The sequence below is a fragment of the Ovis canadensis genome, chromosome 4 (genome assembly GCF_042477335.2).
Source record: "Ovis canadensis isolate MfBH-ARS-UI-01 breed Bighorn chromosome 4, ARS-UI_OviCan_v2, whole genome shotgun sequence".
Classification (NCBI taxonomy): domain Eukaryota; kingdom Metazoa; phylum Chordata; class Mammalia; order Artiodactyla; family Bovidae; genus Ovis; species Ovis canadensis.
In genome coordinates, this window is record NC_091248.1 from 69063900 (window position 1) to 69080293 (window position 16394).

At 34.5% G+C, this 16394-nt stretch overlaps 1 protein-coding gene across 13 annotated transcripts in view; it reads right to left on the reverse strand.

Moving 5' to 3' along the window:
- FOXP2 (forkhead box P2) overlaps nt 1-16394 on the reverse strand; it is a 675695-nt gene that overhangs the window by 439832 nt on the left and 219469 nt on the right. For all 13 annotated transcript variants that reach the window (XM_069587981.1, XM_069587978.1, XM_069587975.1 and 10 more), the window contains one exon: nt 13721-13811. The gene's annotated coding sequence lies outside the window, so the exon portion shown is untranslated. The remainder of the gene's footprint in view (nt 1-13720; nt 13812-16394) is intronic.

Below are 16394 nucleotides of genomic sequence, written 5' to 3' on the forward strand. Positions count from 1 at the left end.
CTGTATTTCTGTTATACAGTTTTCAGTGCACTTGAGTAAAATAAATCTGATTAACACTACAATTTAGTTTGGTTAAGGGAGCTTTAATACTCTAAAACTATTGTTACAAGGAGATTTATTCACAGAAGTAAATAAAATAATTATGAAGCTGATAAAATGACTACATAAGCCATTTTACAAGAGGGATATATTTTTCCTTCTTTTCAATGAATGTTTAAAGCTCTCCTTCAAGCTCTTGGTAAATCTATTGATCTGTGAAACACAGTGCACTCCAGGGAGGCAATTCAGTTGACATTATATATCAAATGATGATATGAATAATAATCATACCATTTGGCAATTAAATGTCTTACAAACTTTTAACTGATTGAACATCAAAAAAGTCAAATGAGGTCAAACATTGCATTTTTTCATTTTCATATTAATGATATAAACAATAATATTAAAAGATATAAAGAATAAAAGGGCATAAGAAAAATTACATAAAATATTTCAAGATAAAATATATATGAGGTATGTAGCTTACTATTGGCTGTATATGTAATGTGTCTTTTTAGCTTGCAGAATTGTTTTCTATTTTTAAATATTTTGCTTGTAAAGTTGTTATTGAAACATTTCAAACCACTTCTTTAGATGGGTTAAGAAGAACATGTGGAAAATGTTAACTTTAATCAGTAAAGACAAAGGATCTCTAAAAGAACACAGATCATAGAGAAAGAAATCATCTGAATCTCAGAATTTTCACATACAAATTCTATTTTAAACATAACAGTGAAGGATACTTTCAAAAAAATTACATATTTTACTTATTCTCCAGTCCAACACTGAGCCCCACACACAAAAAAAAATACACCATCCCCCAAGTGGTTGATCACTAAACAGTTAAAGATGTAAAAATTAGACACTCATATTAGTTAAAGATCTATAGAAGCAAAAGTGTTTTTTAAAGGCTACTTTCTGTGGTCATAAATACTAGGTCACTTATTTTATAATACCATAAACAATCCTGTAGTGAGAGATTTTAAAAATTTAGAGTAGATCCATGTGCCTATTTCTTATCATACAAACTAAAATGCAGTTATTTACTGTACCTAACTACACTTACCTAATTATCTAAATTACTGAATTACAACTGCATTTTAAGTACTTCTATTAAATATCTAGCTATATTTATTTTTATCATCATAATTTAAAAATTATTAAACAATCAGAGAGCTTCATTAAGATATTCCATACATGTATGATAAAGCTTGGAGCTCTAAAGTATAAAGTAACAAATGATTGAATAAAATATCATATACCTTCCTCACCCTTGTAGCATCAATATCTGTTGTCAGCGTTACACTTTTACATGTTTTGATTAAAATTAGCTTATTTTTTAAATTGTTGATGACAATAACTCACAAAGTTTTCAACTGTTTGACATGTGCAGTAAAGAAACTCAATAACTTATCCAAAAATTTGAGATAAAATATGTATTTTCAAAAAGATAAATACTAATTTCAGATTTATAAGGCATAAAACAAATAGCAAAGGGTGACCAGATTAAGGAAACATAAAACAAAGGTAAAAAGTGATCTACAAGAAGAGAGCTAGGGATGGTTACCAACAGGCATGAAAGATGAATGTTTCTTTAAAAGTTATTCTTGCCTCCAGTGCTTTGGTCAAACAAGCCTTCTATTAAAGTGCTTCAATAATGCTCAGATTCACTTTGTTATTAGTTGGTATTTCTTGTAAAGCCATCAGAAAAATTTTAATAGATATCTCTTTCCCAAACATATCTTCAGATCTTCCCAAACGTAAATGCTGTAACCTTCAATCAGATTTTCTTAGATGTAAAGGATTTTTCACAGTCATGTAGTTATAATTCTAAACAGCTCAACCACATTCTTCAAAAATCATTTCAAGTTCCACATTACTTATGAGAATTATTAACAGCAAGCAACATGGGATTTTATTTCAACTACTCACAACTGTATTACAAATGACCCTGGAAAATTGCTGGCGGTGGGGGTATGGACCCTCCACACAGTCTACCAACCACAAATTTTGTACTATTATAGTACCACATTACAGAAGAAAATCCAGTTTACAAGTGGATTCACACATCTCAAACCTATGTTGTTCATGGGTTCATAACTATCTATTGCTGTGTAAAATTTACCACAAACTACTACAAACCTAGTAGCTTTAAGCAACATGTATTTATTGTCCTAAAACTTCTGTAGGTCAGATGTCTTGGAACAGATAAACTGGCGCTCAGACTCTCGCCAAGTGTTGGCTGGAGTGTGTACTTTCCTGGAGCTCCAGGTTCTCCTCTAAGCTCATGTGACAAAAGGCACAGTTCAGTTCCTTGCTTTTGTGAAGGCTCCATTTTCTTGCTGGCTGTAGGGAAGAGGTTGCCTCAGCTCCTAAGAGGCTGCTCACAGTTCTTTGCCACATGACAATTTCTCAAGTCCCCTCAAAAGACATCAGCTTGCTTCTTCAAGTCCAGCAGGATAAACTCTTGCTCCAGTCTGTTAAGATGGAATCTTATATAACATAATATATTCATGGCAATGACTATTCCACCACCTGTGCCGTGTTATGTTGGCTAGAAATAAGCAACAGGTTCTGCCCTCACTTAAGGGGTGGGAATTATTCAAAAGTGTGACTCACTATGGAGTGACCTTAGGAAGTATCCACCAAAATAATTCCCAGGCTAAACTTTTTTTTTTTTTTCCAGGCTAAACTTATAAACTCTAAAACCAAATTGCCTCAGCTTAAATTCTGACTCTATCCTTACCAATTACTAATTAAATCTGTTTCTCCATCTTAAAATGAGATTATAGTACCTCTTCTTAAAGTTGTGAGTTAATATGGTTTAGCTCATTTCATTGCTACATTAAAATCACACAGTAATAATACCTATGTGTTGATGTCACAAGAGGCAAACTTCCCAATTATTTATTCATCACATAATCTGGGTAAGTAAAAAGAAAACTTTTAGTTCAAGTCTTTTGATTAACTATTTTAAAATAATGTACAGAAGTATTTGGCAATAGGAAGTTCTCTATCAGTATGCATTAAGTAAATTAATATTAGAATATCTATATAAATTTCTAGGACTTCTTCCATGGCTCAGTGGCAAAGAACTTGCCTGCTAATGCAGAAGACACAAGAGATGAGGGTTTAATCCCTGGGTTGGGAAAATCCCCTGGAGAAGGAAATGCCAACCCACTCCAGTATCATTGCCTCAAAAATTTGATGGACAGAGCCTGGCAGGCTATAGTCCATGGGGTTGCAAAGAGTTGGACATGACTGAGCATGCACACATACATAAATTTCTAATAAGTCAATACATTTTTACCATCAAGATTTCATATGCTGTGACTGTAAAATTGTATACTGTCATTTCTCTTGAATGATTCATATTTGCATATATGCAAATATGCATTCTGCCAACCATTGTAACAACATGGAAATTCCTAAAGAACATTTAGATTAGCTAACAAGATAAAAATATGAAGTAATGTGCAAAATAGCAGTCAATAAATATGTTAAGTAATCATGATAGTAATTGAAATTTAGAGTTACAACTCAATAAGAAAGAGTAAGTTATGGATCAACTTCTACTAATCACCAGCCTCAGAAACTTATCTCTGCTTCCTAACACACAATTCACAAATGTTTTAACTTTTCAAATACTGCCATTCAGTAATGAGTGATATGATCTTTTAATGACCTTCCATGAGCTGACTCTAAAATCAGTTGGAAGCCCACAGAGAAGTATACAAATGCTAGGTTCTATAGATAAGGGGAAATACCCATTCTTTGGGATGTTGATCAGAACTTGAAAATTAGAATTAAATGCAAAGGAACAAAGGATAACTAGAGAGAAGGTAGGGCATAACAAAATCAAGGGTGGGATCAGAAAGAGACTCACTAAATACACTCCTTTATTACAACTTCCTCTCATTTGCAGTTTGGCATGTTGCTAAATGTCTAGAATATATTTTAAAGGGACTAAAGGTTTCTCAGAGTCTCAGCATAATGCTCTCATTTTAAAGAAACTTCTCTACATTTGATTTTTTGAAGACAAGTTCATATTGAAAATCAAAATGTCAAAGGAGATAAATGGTTGGAGTCTAGAGTAAACGAGATGCAGTTCTGGATAGAGCAATGAACTTTAACATTTTTAGTTAATCAGAGAGAAATATGCACATACTATAACAATGAAGAAAACAAATATAAAATATAAGGGCATAAATAATATAAAATTCTAAAGAATATAAAATTATTTAATAATCATTGGACAAATGATTATATTTTTAGCTGTAATATACAAGGAAAACTGAAATGCAGTAACTTCTCTTTGAGCTCACTCACAAGGGAACATGAAATATGTTTATTCCTATTCAGCCTTGCACAGCATCAGAGTCACCGTGAACCCTGACTGAACCCTATAGAAGAAAAAGGGTCAAATTTATGGTTAAGATTATAGCAGTTCTTAATTGGCAATATTAATTAAAAAGTCAAAGAGTATCAAAGATTTCTTTAAGATGGTTTATTGCTAATATGAGAGTGTCATATATACTTTGCATCTAACTGATGACAGTTGAAATCACTATGGCATGGTTGTAAGAACTGAAAAAATTACTGGGTACCCAGAGACAAGAAAAACACGTGCTTAATAGCTATAACTAAAATTAAGCATGAATCATTACCTGAGAAACAAATGAATGAAATGTATTAGCAAAAAATTTTAAAATGAACTAAATATTTAAAAAGGGCATAAACTGAAGTTACCTTGAATATGGAGAAACCACAAAAGAAATTACAGAAGAAAGTATTAATGTGACAGATTCTTTATAATGTTGAAGAGAAATGCTGTCTTTAATTAGCAAGTTCAGAAACTTTTCTAACAAAACCCTTTTATTGATCTTTCTTCTATAAATATTTACTTTTAATCTGACCCAGGCAATCAAATACGAGATCTTCATTTCCCTCCATCACATTTTCCACATGTCTTCACATAAGTGCTCAGATCCTTGTATTTTACAAATTAAATATGTCAATACATGTTATCATGGTATCATATGCTATTTTCATTAAAATCTCATGGAATTCTAGATGCTGAGGTTACTCCGGCTTCTTTTTTCCCTCCCCAAGATTATTTCAGATGACAATATATACAAAACAAATATTTTAAAATTATCAATATAAACTTAACACATATTCAAAGGAGAAAAAAAAATCACAGGACAGTTTTCCAAAAAGGCTGTTTTCATGTGAACATACACTCTTAACTAATGAATAAAATGGTCAAGATTGGTAGCATCTTTTAGTAAGGTTTACTATTATTTGCCTGAAACTCCAGTACTTTGGCCACCTCATGAGAAGAGTTGACTCATTGGAAAAGACTCTGATGCTGGGAGGGATTGGGGGCAGGAGGAGAAGGGGACGACAGAGGATGAGAAGGCTGGATGGCATCACCGACTCGATGGACGTGGGTTTGGATGAACTCCAGGAGTTGGTGATGGACAGGGAGGCCTGGCGTGCTGCAATTCATGGGGTCGCAAAAAGTCGGACACGACTGAGTGACTGAACTGAACTGAACTGAACTGAATTATTATTTTCCAACCTTAAGATTCTAGAGTGCATTTTATAAAATTCATTCATTTATGTTGTTTATTAAATTCTCTAATGCTACTGATTCCTGTGCTTAAGTGTGAGAAAAAGACAAAGAAAAAAATCACCACAATATTATAGTCTTAAAAGTTATTATTCATATTACTTTCATATGAGGACCCCTTGTTTAAGACCAAAAATAATAGGCCAATTGAGACTTATGCTTAACATTTAATTGTATGAATAAGAATGAAAATTTAGGCCCAATATAACAAGAATATTTTCCCCTTGATATACTGAGCATAAAAAGTATTCACATCTGTTTCACTGCTTTGCCTTCTTCATGGGCTTAAACCTGCCAAATTATTCCATTTGATTTCAGAGAATTCTCATATGGCAATCTATTTTATTTACTTTATCTTCAATAAAATGGTTCAGTGAGCATTAGCAACTCTAAGACACAAGTTTCAATCAGTCTTCAGACAAAGGCGTCAATCTATATTAGACCTACTGTCCTGTGAGTTGTAGCTAGAAAGTTAGATGAGGTAGGGCAACAGTGAAAATGTGACAGAGTCTTAATAAAGCCAAAGTAAAGAGAAAGAAAGCTCTCCCCAGGCTCTCACAGCATAGCTTACACAAGACCAGGTGCTGGATTCAACACATGAAGAACTCCTTAATAAGGCTAACAGCTAAAGTAGGCTTCAGACTCTATCTTTATTTCACATGACACCTACAGTAACAGTTCTTTGTATTCCAGCAGATAATAGTAAAAACTTGAAATGCCAATAGTTAAAAATGAAGTTTCATATTCACCCCCTGGATATCATAGAGGGGAAAAAAAAAACTGAAAACACTCAAGCTGCATAGCAGTTCTATAACATTTTCATGTGATTACTAATATAGCAGTAGTTTCAGTGGACCTTTCCTTATAAATCTGTATGACATTTTAAATATAGTTGGTGGATTAGTTTAACCACAAAACAATCAGTAAGTATGAGCAACAACTCATTTTGGAAAATGATATGATTAAAGACTAATTCCAAGAAATGTTGGGCAGTACTGTTAGATGTCATGAAAATGCCTCCCAAAGCACAAACTTTGTAATAAGTGATGCTGGTTCATATTTGATATAGGCTGTAAAAAGCAAATTATTGTAATGGTGCTCTTCCCAGCAAATAAGACCATTAAAAATGTATTTAATGTTCAGTGGAAGTGAAAAGCAGGCCAGTTAAAATCCATATTTTGCTATTTTGTATAATGGTACCAAAAATTTTACTAGTGGATCACTCCAGGCCATAAATTTGATATTACAAATGTAAACTCTCCTTTTTTTTTATAGGAACCAGTTTCTATTTTTCCCTTTGTAAAAAATATAATGCTGTATTTTCAGACATTTTTCCAAAGAATACATACAGATGGGTAACAAACACATGAAAAGATGCTCATATTGCTCATTATTAGAGAAATGCAAATCAAAACTACAATGAAAAATCATCTCACACCAGTCAGCATGGCCATCATCAAAAAGTCTATAAATGATAAATGCTGGAGAGGGTGTGAAGAAAAGGGAATCCTCTTGCACTGTTGGTGGGAATGTAAATTGATATAGCCACTATGGAAGACAGTATGGAGTTTCCTTTAAAAACTAGGAATAAAACCACCATATGGCCTAGCCATCCCACTCCAAGTCATATACCTGAGGAAACCAAAATTGAAAAAGACACATGTACCCCAATGTTCATTGCAACACTATTTACAATAGCTATAACATGGAAGCAATCTAGATGTCCATCAACAAATGAATGGATAAAAAAGTTGTGGCACATATACATAATGGAATATTACTCAGCCATAAAAAGGAACACATCTGAGTCAGGTCTAATGAGGTGGATGAACCTAGAGCCTATTATACAGAGTGAAGGAAGTCAGAAAGAGAAAGATAAATATCATAGACTAATGCATATATATGGAATCTAGAAAGATGGTACTGATGAATTTACTTGCAAGGCAGCAATGGGAGAAGCAGACATAGAGAACAGACTTATGGACATGGGGAGAGGGGAGGAGAGGGTGAGATGTATAGACAGAGTAACATGCAAACTTATATTACCATATGTAAAATAGATTACCAATGGGAATTTGCTGTATGTCTCAGGGAACTCAAACAGGGGCTCTGTATCAACATAGAAGGGTGGGATGGGGAGGGAGATGGGAGGGAGGGTCAAAAGGGAGGGGACACATGTACAGCTATGGCTGATTCATGTTGGTGTTTGACAGAAAACAACAAAATTCTGTAAAGTAATTATCCTTCAATTAAAAAATAAATTTTTTTAAAATTAAAAAATATATAATGCTGTATTTTTGCCCAGGTTCTATCATTACAGAATAATCAATAGGAAGAAAATTCGGAATGACAGTTTAATGTGAATTTATACAAAGATTTGTTCTACTACTTGCTGATACATACTTCTTAACTCACTTTCCTGGAGACTGAATGAATTATTTCTCTAACTTAAACATTTCAAAGCACTGAACCCCACATATGTATACATATATCTAGATGTTTTCTTCACAACTCTGTAAAGACATTAAAGGAGAACGATGGGAAGCTAGTATGATAGATTAGCAGAATAGATTCTAAAAGCACAGACTCTGTAAAGGTAAGAGTTTTTGTTATTGTTGTTTTGTTTGCTTGTTTGTTTTTTAACTATTTCAAACAGCTCTTCTAAAAGAGAATCAGCACCAGACTAGCACCCAGATCTATCCAGTCCTGACACTCCAACACTGATGTACTCAAGCAGCAGGAGACTAGAAGAGGCCTCTGAGTATTATAAAATCAGTATTCAAGGTGAAATCTAAAGATTTCTCACTTAAGCCCTCTTTCTCATAAACATGCATACCTTCCCCACGGCACTTACTTTAGAGACCACATATTCAGTATACCTGTATACTATATTAATCTTTGTATTTCCTGCCAAGTCCAGAATAGTAATGAAGTTTGTGGAAATAATTTTCAGGGGTAGTATATAATATATTCATTATCTACTGTTATATAACAAATTACCTCCAAATTTAGCAGCTTTGGACAAAAAAATAAAAATCATTATGTCAAACAGTTTCTGAGGATCAGGAATCCAGGAGTAGTTCAGCTAGGTGGTTTAGGCTCAGGCTTCCTCAAGAAGATGCAGTTACTGATAGTTCCTCCCTGTCTACTGGACAGAGGGAACAGTTCCTCACCACATGGACCTCACCAAGTCAGGTATCCTCCCCTAGAGCAAGTCATGAGACTGAGAGAGAAAGAAAGAAGGGAAAGGGGAAGGAACAAGGGAGGGGGGGAAGAGAAAAAAGAGATAGAGAAAAAAATAGAAACAAGAAAGAACATCCAAAACAGATGTCCTAATATCTTGTATAACTCAATCTGAAAAGCAATATATTATTACTTGTACCATATTCTAGTCAACTGGCCACAAGAAACAAGGTACATGTGGGAGGGAAAAATACAGTTGTATGAAAACCAGGAGATGGTGATCATTAAGGACCATCTTAAAGGCTGCCTATCACAGCTCACCCTCTGGACCCCAAGATTCACATTCTTCCCATGTGCAATCAGTTTCAAACATACAAGTTGTACTGGATTCCTAGAGGTGATTTAAGAGACACACTTAAGATTACTGAAATACACTTAAGATTACACTTAAGATCTGAGATACACTTCAGATTACTGAGTCAATGTAAGAGCAGATAATTTATAAAAACCATCCTTTAAAATATGATTCTCAAACTGACCACTGCTCTTAATTAAGGAGGTATTTCATATATTTGAGCTTCCCTTCTTGCCTGGAAAATCCCATGATCAGAGGAGCCTGGAGGGCTATACAGTTCATGGTGTCACAAAGAGTCAGTCATGACTGAGTTAACTTTCACTTTCACTTTTCAAATATTTGTGAATGTTTCTTAAGATATGATTATATGCAAGGCTACAGGTGATACACACATGATATTATCAGGAAAAGTCTTGAATTGGCTAAAAAGGAGGAAAGAAACAGGACAAATGTAATGGAAGAGGCAGAGATGTAAATGTGCTTTACATTTACCGAAGACAAAGGAAAAGAAACAATAGGATATACACTGGCAAAGACGTGGGCAAGTGTCAGGCAAGTTCAAGGTGTACATATCAGTGCAATGAGGAGAAAATGGTGGATACCAGGGTTTTTTCAGAGTACCAGGGAATGCTGTTTTAGTCTGGTGGTTAGCCAGCTTAAACTAATGGATCAATATTAGGCAGAAAGGAATGGCCCACTGAAACTTATACCATATGAAGAACTGAGGATAAAATTTTAGACTTAGTGACAATGTTACTTTTTTATTAAATCTTACATAATTAAAAAAATAAAATGATAGTTTAAATTAATTTGAAATCAAGAAATTTAACATGCTGTGGCAGATAAACTTTAGGGTGGTCCCCAGGTTTATGCCCTATATAAGTCCCTCCCCTTGCAGGCAGGCAGGACTATGACTTGCTGCTAACAGAATCTGGCAAAGGTTGTAGGATGCTATTTCAATGGTTATGTTACTATATACACACACACATAGATATATAACTCTATTTTTCTAACATTTAGTAGAAACTCTCCTACTAATTTTAAAGATATAAGCTACTATTATGTGAACTGTATATGGAGAGAGCCACATCGATGAGAACTGTGGATAACCTCTAGGACCTGTGGATCTCAGTCCTATAAAAGCAATGAAATGGATTTGGCCAAAGCCCAGTAAGTTTGGAAGAAGACTCTGAACTCCAAAGGAAAATGCAGTCTAGCCAATATTTTGACTGTAGCCTTGTAAGATACTGAGCTAAGCATTGCCTGGACTCCTGACCCATGGAAATTATTAACATAATAAATGTATGACATTTTAAGCTTTAAAATATTAGTATATAGCTATCAAAAATTCATACACATGCTAACAAAATCACAGAATGCACATTTACAAATTAACTCCTTTTTACCATTTCACGGACCAAAGTTAGAATGCGAGTCAGGACACTCATCAGGTGGCCTGGAAAATACAGTCAAACTTTGAGACTCATGTTAATAGGGAACAAAATAAAACTAACTAAAAAAAAAAAAGAAAGCTTACTATTCTCTTTATATGTATTTACACATTTAGTCCTTAAATCAACTCTAAGAAATAGTTACTATTATCTCTTTTTTCTAGATTAAGAAATTAAGAGTTAGAGAGTTTAAATGACCTATCTAAGGTTTCACATATGATTGGTTTGTTTTTGAACCATAATTCAAATCTAACCAATATGATTTCCAAGCTTACATTCTCAACAGCTACATGCTACAGCCTGTGTATTAACAGTTCTATTCAGTATGTTTCATTTTACCAAAAAATGTGTGCACACCACATACTTGAATCACTTGTCCAGCCCCTCCTTAGCCAAATCATCTTCCTGCATAGTTCATAGTTTTTTTAATAATTTGAAAATTAGAGCAAATATTTTGTCAGGTATGATGCCTAATTTTTACAATTTATGAAACTTATAGCAATATGTATGAGTATGTGAATGAAGTTTTTTCTACTCCACTGAAATAACTAAAACTGATCTTTTATTTGAATTTAATACTCTTACAATAGAAACTCTGGAAATAACTGTAAATATTACGAAGTAAAATACGCACATACACACACACACTTTAAGTAAACATTTACCCATATACACAATCTCAGTTGGAAGCTATGTGAAATATTTTAGTTCCTGTTTAGTATAATCTAGGTCAGGTTCTGCAAACCTCTATGAGAGGTAAAATGGGGATAACCATTTGAAAACAAATATTCACTTTAGGGATTTCTGGAGGGAAAGGAATGGAAGAGTGGAAAAGAAAGAAAGAAAATGAGTATTTCTTGAAAATAGCTGTGCATTTTAATACATACACAATTATGTACCCTTCTGGGAAAAACTGTCTATTTTCTAAACGTCATTTCTTTCATGGTTCCATGATGTTCACTGTCAGGTAACTCCTACTTATAAATCTAAAATTCCCCTGCTATTACTGAAACAAATGTCCTATTACTACTTCACAAATGAGAATTTAATATTAAAGGTCTCACAATGACAGGATATATCAACATAATCATTATCCATAGTAATAAATAACAGAAGAAAAAAAAGATTGCATGTAAGCAAATCTGAGTTCTAATAACATGTAATTATTTATTATTAGCTATAATATCACAATAAGGTACACCATTTTTTGCAAGTCCTTGAAATTCTCTGCCAAAATTTTTAGTTTCTTACTGCTTGCTGCTGCTGCTAAGTCGGTTCAGTCGTGTCCGACTCTGTGCGACCCCATAGATGGTAGCCCACCAGGCTCCCCCATCCCTGGGATTCTCTAGGCAAGAATACTGGAGTGGGTTTCCATTTCCTTCTCCAATGCATGAAAGCGAAAAGTGAAAGTGAAGTCGCTCAGTCGTGTCCAACTCTTCGCAACTCCATGGACTGCAGCCTACCAGGATCTTCCATCCATGGGATTTTCCAGGCAAGAGTACTGAAGTGGGGTGCCATTGCCTTCTCCTCTCCACTTACTAAATAATGAATAATAATGGCCACCTTACTTACATCATAAAAAATGCAACAGTAAAATTAATGAGTTTAATGAAAAAGTAAAATGAAGTAAAAAGTTATCAAAATGTTTCCAAAATTTTAAATGCTAAACACATGTGGATTCATTCTTTTTGTTTTTGGACTTCCATGGGACGACAGAGGATGAGGTGGTTGGATGGCATCACTGACTTGATGGACATGAGTTTGAGCAAGCTCCAGGAGTTGATGATGAACAGGGAAGCCTGTCATGCTGCAGTCCAAGGGGTCGCAAAGAGTCGGACACGACTGAGTGACTGAACTGAAATGATTTTGTTTGTATGTGTGACAGAATTATAAAGTTGGTACAAAACAAGCAAAATTCCATAGGCAAAACAGTACCTGAGAAATAACTGACTATATGATTCAAGTACATTGACAAAATTCTCTCAGGGAAGATATGGAGCATCTATCTAGATAAAGTTTTAGAAATGGCTACAGCAATTTAGGCATCACAGCAAGGAGCTTGAGACCCATCCTACATTTTTGGTGAACCCATTTGATAAAGAATTCTGAAGTAGCATGGGCAAGAAAAAATCATGATTTTAAGAAGTCAGAGTATTAGGGTTCCCCTTTCTTTGAGGGTAAAGACTAGAGAGGGAAATGATGTAAACAACTCATCTGGAATTTTTTTTCAGTTTTCTTCTTGTAACTATATAATTACAACTTTGGCCCCCTATAACAAAACTGCTTGACTGATACCATAGTCAAGAAATGACACCAAAAAACTAATTTCACAGAGACATAGAGTAAGAGTGGAAGATAAAATCTGCATCTCTTGGAACTGCAACTCATACTATCTCTGTGGTCCTTGCTTTGTAACAAACAATGGAGTTCAAATTCTCTAAACTGGCACTGTAAATATCAAGGAAAACTACCATTATATTGAAAGAAGTATAATATTAAAAAAGATAAATGATTTCTAAATAGCTGACTTGCTAGATCTCAAGAAGTTTATTTTAAAAAATCAAACTTTCAAGAAAAAAATCGTTAGCAGTATGCCATTCTCCTTAGTTTCTGACATTTCTAGATTCTCCTAAGTATCAACTGGATCTTAATAAAATAGTATTGAAAACATCAGTATAAATAGGCCAGCATAGTGGTGACAGAAAATACTTCAAGTGCTTTTCCTGTCTAATCATTTATTCCCAATATTTCAAAATCAAATTCACATTCTTCATAAATTTGTGTTAATTTTCAAAAGCCAAAGTGAGATCAGGTTTAAAAGGAAGAAGGAGCACAATAAGAAATGAAATAAAAAGCCCAAGAGAAGAAACAGTGGTAAAAACTCCTATTGTCAGGCATGAGATGTCTCTATGGTTCACTGATAGTTTTTTGTTTTGTTTTGTTTTTTTAACCTTTGAGCAAAGATACTTAACCAAAAACTGAAAGGACAAAAGAAACTTTAGAAAAAATAAATAAGCACAATGAATGAAAGAGACTTATCACCAAAAGGCCACTTACCTATTTCTCCCAGATCTTCAATAAGACTTCCAAGTCAACCTTGATATGGAGCCCTAGGTAAATTCAATTCCAGTATCACATTAGAGCAGCCCTGTTAATAGAGACAAACAATTGTCACCGCTTTGAAAATTAAGTTTTCATTTATGTCCCAATTAGTTCAATGATTTCACCATAAAACATACTAAACCTAAAGGTAAGTATAAAGCATTCATTGCTTTGGGAATCTTCAAACGTGTATAAAACTGCTTTCCTACATTTTGGAAAACTTTAAAGCCACTGTTTGGTACAAAGCAAGGACCATAGCAACAGCACTAAGCACACTTTCAAGAAACAGATTTTAATTCCCATTCTTATACTGATTTTCCAGGTTTAAACTTTTGATGATTAAATTTTGTAATTTATAAGAACAAAATTATATATGTCTCAAGGTTCCCAACTGAAAACATGACTGATTTCAATTGCCTACTTAATGAGTTTTGTAGGTCTTTCCACAATTAACAGATTAACAGTAAGCATTTCTTCTCCCAGATCAGAAGGTGTCTGCTATGCTACTGGGGAAGAGTGGAGAAGAACTACTAATACCTCCAGAAAGAGTGAAGCAGCCGGGCCAAAGCCAAAATGATGCTCAGTGGATGCATCTGGTGATGAAAGTAAAATCTGATGATGAGAAAAACAGTACTGCATAGGAACTTGGAATGTTAGATTCATGATTCAAGGTAAGTTGTGAGTGGTCAAGTAAGAGATGGTAAGAATAAACATTGACATCTTAGCAATCAGTGAACTAAAATTGACAGGAATGGGCAAATTTAATTCAGATGACTATTGTATCTACTACTGTGGTCCAGAATCCCATAGATGAAATGGAATAGCTCTCATAATCAACAAAAGAGTCTGAAATGCAGTACTTGGGTGCAACCTCAAAAATTACAGAATGATCTTGGTTCATTTCCAAGGCAAGCCATGCAAATTAGAATAATTCAAGTCTATGCCCCTACCACAGTTAGTGAAGAAGCTAATCAGTTCTACAAAGACCTAGAAGACTTTCTAGAACTAATACCAAAAACAGATGTTCTGTTCATCATTGGGGATTGGAATGCAAAAGTAGGAAGTCAAGAGATAACCTGGAGTAACAGACAAGTTTGGCCTAGGAAGACAAAATGAAGCAGCACAAAGATGAACAGAATTCTGCCAGGAGAATGTACTGGTTATAGCAAGTACCCTTTTTCAGCATCACAAGAGATGACTTTACACATGGACATCACCAAATGGTCAATACCAAAATCAAATTGATTACATTCTTGTAGCCAAAGATGGAGAAGCTGTATAGAGTCAGCAAAAACAAGCTAACTGTGGCTCAGATCATCAGGTTCTCATAGCAAAATTCAAGCTTAACTAAAGAAAGCAGGGAAAACCACTAGCCCAGCCAGGTACAACTTAAATCAAATCCCCTATGAATATGCAGTGGAGGTGACAAAATAGATTGAAGGTATGTGATGTAGTCAACACTGTGCCTGGAGAACTATGGATGAAGGTCCATAATATTGGACAGGAGGCTGTAAACAAAACTATCCTAAAGAAAAAGAAAAGCAAGAAGGCAAAGTGGTTATCTGAGGAGGCTTTACAAATAGCTGAAGAAAGAAAAGTGAAAAGCAAGGGAGAAAGGGAAAGAAACATGCAACTCTGATTGCTAGGGACCACATGAAAAGCTGCAGGGAGACTAACCCTAAGTCTGCAACAGGAAAGAGTACCATGTTCAATTAGCAACATTTCCACAGGCACTGAAAATGATCAATGACATCATATACCATGCTCACTGAACATTTAAGCATTTCAGTAATTTTCTTTAAGTCATTTCCAAACACTTTTGTCTGAAAAATCCTTTCTTCCAATGGAATTTTGGTGAGAGGTCAATTAATTAAGCAGATAAAAAATGAAACGTTCTGACTGAATCAGGATTCCAAATACTCAGTACCACCACTATTCTTTCACCAGTTACCCTGGGAGTATTCTAGGAAGCTTAGATATATACTGCAAAGCATAACTTGAAACCACTGTTTTAGTTAATCTTAAGTATTACATAATTCAAAGTTACAAAAATATAGGTAATTAAAACTCCTGTTCTTAACATTCTAGCATTCTTTCTCTGTTGCTTCTGTTCTCCATATTTTTCTCAATGACAAAATTTTGCATAGCAGCAGACTCCACCCGTGACTTTATTTATGTTAATCTTTCTTCCCCAATCATTTCTTGCTGGTGTTCAAGCTGGTTTTAGAAAAGGCAGAGGAACCAGAGATCAAATTGCCAACATCCAACATCTGCTGGATCATCAAAAAAGCAAGAGAGTTCCAGAAAAACATCTATTTTTGCTTTATTGACTATGCCAAAGCCTTTGACTGTGTGGCTCACAATAAACTGTGGAAAATTCTGAAAGAGATGGGAATACCAGACCACCTGACCTGCCTCTTGAGAAAGCTATATGTGGGCCAGGAAGCAACAGTTAGAACTGGACATGGGACAACAGACTGGTTCCAAATAGGAAAAGGAGTACATCAAGGCTGTATATTGTCACCCTGCTTATTTAACTTCTATGCAGAATACATCATGAGAAATGCTGGGCTGGAAGAAGCAGAAGCTGGAATCAAGATTGCTGGGAGAAATATCAATAACCTCAGAT